We start from the raw sequence: 7,002 nt of genomic DNA, 5'->3' as shown, positions 1-7,002 counted from the left end.
AGAATTTATTCAAAATATGCGGAGTTCAAATTTATATCACGCTCAATCCACATGAAAGAGCGTGCACTGAACGAGGACTACCGCGCTCTACGTCACCAACTTGTTAAGTTGTCCAGAAACTGCCGAGAGCTTGAGAGCTTTCATAAAAGGAGCACTAAATAAGACACCGTGAAGATTCTCTTAGCGGCTGTCACATCGGTTAAAGCTCTGTCAGAGGCTTCACATTTTAGCGCCGGTGATGCACTTGCCACTGCATTTAGTAGGAAAAGGCAGGAAAAAATAATGAAGCTCAAGGAGCAAAACATGTCGAATCCCACTGTCGGTGTGAAAAAAATTGAAGGTGCACTTATGTTTTCTCATCTTTCGAGTACCGTTGCCTTCTCTGTTACTTAATATTGTAATAATCATTGATATTACTTATTTAATTACTTAATTGCTCGATCAAATAAATAATACTGTACAATTAACAATTACTTGGTTAAAATTTTAAAAATAGGAATACCTCAATTAATCGATCAATGTAATACATATTTATTGCATACCTTCAATTATTAATTACTTCTAATATTAATCGATTACTTGATTATTATTTTATTGTTTTCTCAATTCTCTAGTGATTACTTCTAATCCACCAATATCATGAATTACTCGGATTATTTAACTAAATTATATGAATTCTTATTTAAATGGTTTTTAGTTTAAGGCATAACCCAGGTGCAGCGATGGGGTCCAGTCGGGGCTGGAATCGTCGAAAAGTTTAGACGGCCGACCTAGAAAATAAATGTACGCGTGTGACCAAGAGTGATCACTTTCGGCAGCAGTTCCTAACTTTCAAATACATTCGAGGCGCATGTTTAGGAAAAACTACGAAGAGACGCGTCGTGAGGTGCCTGTTTTGCAAAGCGTAAAGCGCGAGTGCAGAAGTAAAAAACAAACGCGCAGTAAGCCAAGAAATCGTTGTACGCACCTGAAACGAAGTGGAGTGCACAGACTTTATACTTGTCTGGATTGGCGTCAGTCTCACTCCTGTTAATACGTGCCAGCCACTCGCGTCGGCGTCGATATGAAAGCTGCTTTGCTTTCTCGCACTCGTGCAGGCGTATTTTTGGAATCTTGAAGAACCGGCAGTCGGCCTGTCCTGTCTTCAGTTTCTGCGCTTTGCTTTGGGTTCTGCTGGTGCAGCCCACAACAGCACAGTAGACCGTAACGCCAGCACTGTTGCACGCACGTACTACGCGAGCGTAAAAACCAACGTGCGCTTCCTGCGTCGGCTGCTACCAAGGACGACAAAATGGCGGACTACCCAGAATGCATAGCGCCGCCGGCTTTCGTGCAAACTCCCTATACTATCTTATTGTCTTAACGGTATATTTATAGATGCAGCTATAGCTCCTTGTGTGGGAGCTGTTCTTGAGCCCCTGAGTTAGCGAGCAGTTATTTATGACATTGTTATGATGATCGAGTTTAGCTCGAATAAATAGAGACAATGCAAATCTTATTAAGTTTTATTTCAGTAACTTGAAAACAGGACACAAGACTCGCAACAATGACAGAAGAGGCTGTTTAACTAACCCACCAGGTATAAAGTTTGCATGCGCAGATATAGTTGCCTGCTGAGCATAAATGGAATAAGTGCTGTTAATAGAGCAGTACTTTCGTATTCAATTCAGAGGTGCTTTTAGAAAACATGGCGGACAGACATTTTCGTCAATACAGTGAAAAGCTACGCGAACCAAATGAAACAAAATAAAGTGCTCAATGAATCAGAAAGAAAGATAAGCTACGGGAAAATGAAAAAAATACAGATAATAAGCGTGCTGTCACCGGAAACGTTCAATTAAGCGCTTTATCTTGGAGGACGATTTTAAGAGAACTGACCTCATTAAAAGCTGCTGTCTGCCTAACACACAAATAGAAATAGGCTGTTAGCAAGCGAAATTTTACGAAGGGGGCAGATAATGACAAGTGACATACAGAACTCTCTTGTCGATCTTCCATATTTTGCTCGGCGGCCGGGCTGCCGGCACATTCCCGTAATTCGTGGGCGAGAGTGCCCCTCTCCCCACACGTTATGCAATATTGTTCTTTCTCTTCTAAGTTGTTATGCATACCCAGAAGGGGCTTACATGATTTCCCCCTTGCAATCCTCTCCATGCAATTGCCTCCTCGTTTCCGAGGGAACAATCGGGCGGCGGATAGACCCTCCTGTTCAGATTATACTGTTCCGTGACCTCGTGCTATGAAATAAAGCTATCTTTCATGTCTATGCGAGAGGGCTAGAGACCTATAGGGCAAGCTTGTGTGCAGCGTCATTTCCTGCAGTAGACTCGTGCGCTGGAATCCATATCATCTCCATGTTACGTACGTTCTATCGGCTTCGCTTCGAGGACGCGTTTGGCCTCTTCCGAGATTTTAATAAAAAGAAATGGCGCGTGTCATTGCACAATTCTCCCCCAAAACCAATTTATTTTTCAATTTGGCTTTCTGAAATTATCTGCAGTGTTAGCGCGCCGTTTCGAAGCGCATTTGGTTTCATGTCTCCGCACACAACGAGCAACAATAAAGTTGTAAATATCAACGAAGTTGTATTAAACATATAATATCTTGTGTCAGCGCCTTTAATGTCGTTTCGGAAAAAGCAAGATATTTAACAAATAAAGAAAAATGCCTACTACCCTGTGTGTGTCAGTCAGGCTATCTATGGAAACCGCCAGTAACTGGACCACAGATGTAACCAGGGGGATGCAGCTTTTCGCTTTCGACCAGGGTTAACCAGTGCGAAACCACCAGCAATTTTTAGCTGTTGAACAAAAATTCCTCCTGTTCCAAGAAGAGAAGTCGAGACCACCGCCTGTTAGCGGCAGTCTCGTTACCAATTGAGCTAACCAGAGCAGCGTCGACATGAACCCTGCAAGGCGGGTTGTGTCGAGATGGGTATATGTAAACGCCGCAGGGTGTCGTCGGGAGACCACTGGGCTCGACTAACTTTACCGCTCAACTTCCGTTTCAAGCGCTGAGCTGACTCAGAGGTCCCTGTGCAAATTACATTGAACTCCCTTTCACGTTCGCGGAAAGCATTCTCTGCAGGGGAGAACAGAAGCGGGAACCGGTTTCCTGTTCGCGCTGTGGTGCCTCGGGGGGCGCGCCGCAAGAGTGGACTCGCTCCTATCGAGTTCATGTAAACAGATACTCGTCCCAGATTGGACTATTTTGAACCAAATTGGGCTACTATTATTTTTTCCTGGGTTCTTTTTAGACAGTTTGGCGTTTTGCCTATTTTTGGGCTATACACTCCCTGAAAATCTAAATGGTAAAAGAAACGTCTTTTGAAAAAGTGCGCTTTGTTTGGTTAGCTATCGATGCATCTTTTTTGTTCTTCTTGCTCTCTTTTCTTCATTAAGCCCCGTGTACATGGATTCAACAGTAGCGCGTCACATTTTTACAGTATCTCGCGGAGCCGATGCGCTACCGTTTACACGTACCGCATCCAGTCTGGCAGCACGGTGACCCTCGCTCATTGCGCGCCGCAAAGGGGTCCAGTCTTCCGTATCTGGAGCGAAGCCTGCTTTGTTATCCGGCTAAGGGGTATTGTATAGCCACGACAGGAAGGAGGAGGGACACCTCCAAACATGCTTACATTCACCGCTGAGGTCAACTTGCCATTCTCGATCTGCCCCCGTCTGGAGCTTTGACGCGACGCGTTTTCCTAGCGCATCATCACCGCTTACATGAATGCGATGTGCTGCTGTCGCATTCATGTAAACTCCGCTCGGCTAGTGTCACAGCGGGCGGTTGAAACTGGTGGGTAGTTAGTCCAAGCAAACGATTTTATTTCAGGCAAATACTTTCAAAGAGAACGTTCCCCGTTGTTTCCATGGTAGAGAGAGGGCAGATAAATAGGTTTGTTTACCACACGAAGTGAACAAGATAAGAGGGAGCCAGCGGTTTGGCAAAAGGACTTGTCTTCATCTGGGCAAAGCGTTCATCAGTTTCACTCCCAGGAGGAAGCCCGGATTAGGGGGAGGAGAGTGGATGGGGAAGGCTTAGGAGCGGAAACTTGAAAATCTTGTTTGGGCAGGATGGGTGCTAAAAATGTTTAACTTGCTGACCTACAGAGCAGTGATAAAGAAACACGCCATCTCAGCAGAAAAGAATGCAGGAGGTGGGGAGATTGAAGAGATGGCGATTGCGGGCTTGAAAGGCTGTGTGACTTAGACATTGTCTAGGGGATGTATCCTCTAAAGAAAATTCTAACAAGCCTGAAAAGCCCTTTCTCGAGTTCACAGCGCTCTCCTCGTCTGGACACAAATTGCACTACAGATACATTGATCACTGAGCTGCGAAGTTCGGCATTGATCATCGGGGGGAGGGGGCACTCGTTTTAGCTTTCTTTCAGTGAAGAAATGCGTCAGCGTTGAGAATGCGGAACGCCAAGAGGGAATTAAAAAGATTCACTGGCAACATTCGCAATGGGCAAAAAAAAATAACATCAGTCATTCTCCCTTACCAGCGCTGTTAAAGCTATGCGCTTCCCCCAAATAGGACGCATTGCAACCTTTGCCAGCTAGACGTTACTTCAAGGGCCCTGTTCGAGAGCGGGCAACTCTTAGGCGAAGGGCCTGATCACAACGCACAAAGCTGTTTTCTTTCTATGCTCCCTTCATTCTTTCCCACTCGGTTGTTTTATTTCCACTGTTCAGCTCCGATTTGGTGACCCGGAGTGACCTGTTATCCCAAGCAAGAGCGACAGCGGTGGAAATTTGGATCCTGAAACAAGGACTCCACCCACTATTTGTGTTTTTTGTTCTTTATTGTTCCTTTCTGTGAATGAATATTTGCCGCTACTATCCGCGGCTCAGGTGCTTCCGGCCTCAATGGCAGATGCGGCTGGTAGCAACATCTTTTATTTCCATTTTTACTTTATTATGAAAACAAAAGCCACTAATAATAGCCAGGAAGGAGAGAATGAATTTTGCAGAGGAGGATGGGCTTAATGCAAAGCTACCCCCCCCCCCCCCCCCGGCTGGTATGACACTACACTCGCAGACCGCTTTTTGTGACTATGCAGCCAAGACTAGTTAGGAAAGTGAAGGAGGCGCGCCTTTGTCAACCAACTGCGATCCCCTCCACAGGTCATTTGTTGTGGCCAGGGCTGCAGGGGGATGAAGGGGGAGATGTTGCAGGCTCACTAATACCCCTGTCACACGGGACGTTGAATGTCATTCGCAGCGAATGACATTACGTTTGAATGGCGTTTTTTTCGCTGCTACACGGGCACAGTCAATGACATTCACAGCTAACGACATTCGCCCATTGATTGAGTTTCCCGAACTCATGCAAGCGCGACCTGTGTAATCTCGACGACAGCGGCTTGGCGAAAAATTACAAAACTGATTAGTGAAAACAAAACGTATTCAAAGAAAACTTTATTTTTGATTGCTGCAATGAACTTTTGAATCATTTTTTGATGTAAAATAAGGTATTTGAAGCGATTTGCGCAACTACACTCTTGTTCCCAGTCGCCGCCAGTTACTGTAGAGACGGCCGCGTTTGTTTACAAACCGTCCTCCATCTTGCCTGAGTAGCTTGGTCGTCACTCCATTTGCCTTCAGTGCTCGCAATGGAAAACAACTCTGCAGCTTCGCCAGCCCAGCAGAAGGCGTGTGAACAAGCAATGTTCGCTTGCACTGTTGCTCATCAGCGACTGTCAAGAATTCGGCACCAATTTCGCAGCCCTCCATAGTGCCGACAGCGGGAGGAAGTGCGGGCGGCATGTACGGGAGGGATCGTGAGCGGCTTTGAGCCTGTCTTGCTTTGGATATTTCAGTGGATTGCTTGTTGACTATTGCTCCCACAAGGCGTTGCAAAAAATTTTTAAAGAGTCTATTAATGTGTAACAGTGTGATACTAGCAATAAACATAAAAAATGTGTATGAAAAACATAATTTGTAACGTTCTGCTGTCATAGCAGTTAGCCGATGGACATCGCCATCATTTGCAAATGCCGTTTTGTGTACCCGTGTAGAACGGGAACGCCAGCAGGCAGTGACATTCGTTGTGAATGTCATTCGCTGCGAATGACATTCAACGTCCCGTGTGACAGGGGTATAAGGCTGAGATAAGTCACTCCCCATGACAATGGAACGAAGCCCAGTCCTTAGCTTCTTTCCTGCCTAGCCTTGGCTACCTAGCCACAAAAAGCCCCCCCCCCCCCCCCCTTTCTTCGTCCTCCGGGAATGCCTTGTCTGGTCTCTCGCCCCCTCAAGTTCCCTTCTCCCGAGAGCCGTACTCTACACAGGGACGCAAGTTCTCCCTGATTATTAGCTGCAATCTCTTTTACCTCCTCTCCCCCATAGTCCTGCTTAGGGCCCGTCCCAGTGGTCGTGACGATGACAGCACCAATTACAAGGCTCTGATTTCCCTTTCCTTCTTCATCAGCCGCTGTCTCCTGCCCCAGCCTAGAGCAATCAGTTCCGGACCGTCGCTAAGTATGCGCGAGTGTCGAGTTCACTCGAGTCCCTTATTCAAGCCGATATGGACAGGTTTGACGACACTTCCAGCAACTCGGAGGAGTCTGCGGACAAACTTTCCGAAGATGCAAGCAGCGTCGGTGTGCACAGTCACATCGACGAGGCGGCCTTTTTAGTTCAGCGTCCCGGACGCAAGCCCATCGTGTGGGGCTACGACTCCTTCATCGATTACCGCCCCATCGTGTTCGTGGATCCGCTGCCTGAGCATCGGGTGTGCTTCCTGTGCTTTGAGGTACCGCAGTTCCTATGGATGATCCCGTGCGGCCATGTGATGTGCAGAAACTGTGTGACGTTTGACACTCAGGTAGTCGACTCCGCCGCAACAGCAATGGCTATCTGCCTCAAAGACAATACAGAGTACACCACAGCCGATGTCCAGAGACTAGACTTCAACGCCAAGGAGCTGGGGACTCTACGCGTCTACTGCCCCAACCTCGAGAACGGCTGCACACACAGCAGCGAGCTTCGGCAC

The 7,002-nt window shown here is 46.8% G+C and overlaps 1 protein-coding gene across 1 annotated transcript in view; it reads left to right on the top strand.

Annotated features, from left to right (window-relative positions):
- The window catches only part of LOC144116135 (uncharacterized), a 169,925-nt gene that overhangs the window by 116,981 nt on the left and 45,942 nt on the right, over window positions 1-7,002 (top strand). The gene's annotated exons all lie outside the window — the stretch shown is intronic.

Source organism: Amblyomma americanum, chromosome 1, assembly GCF_052857255.1.
Source record: "Amblyomma americanum isolate KBUSLIRL-KWMA chromosome 1, ASM5285725v1, whole genome shotgun sequence".
Lineage (NCBI taxonomy): Eukaryota > Metazoa > Arthropoda > Arachnida > Ixodida > Ixodidae > Amblyomma > Amblyomma americanum.
The sequence above is the reverse complement of the archived record's forward strand: the minus strand, read 5'-3'. Positions and strand labels throughout refer to the sequence as shown.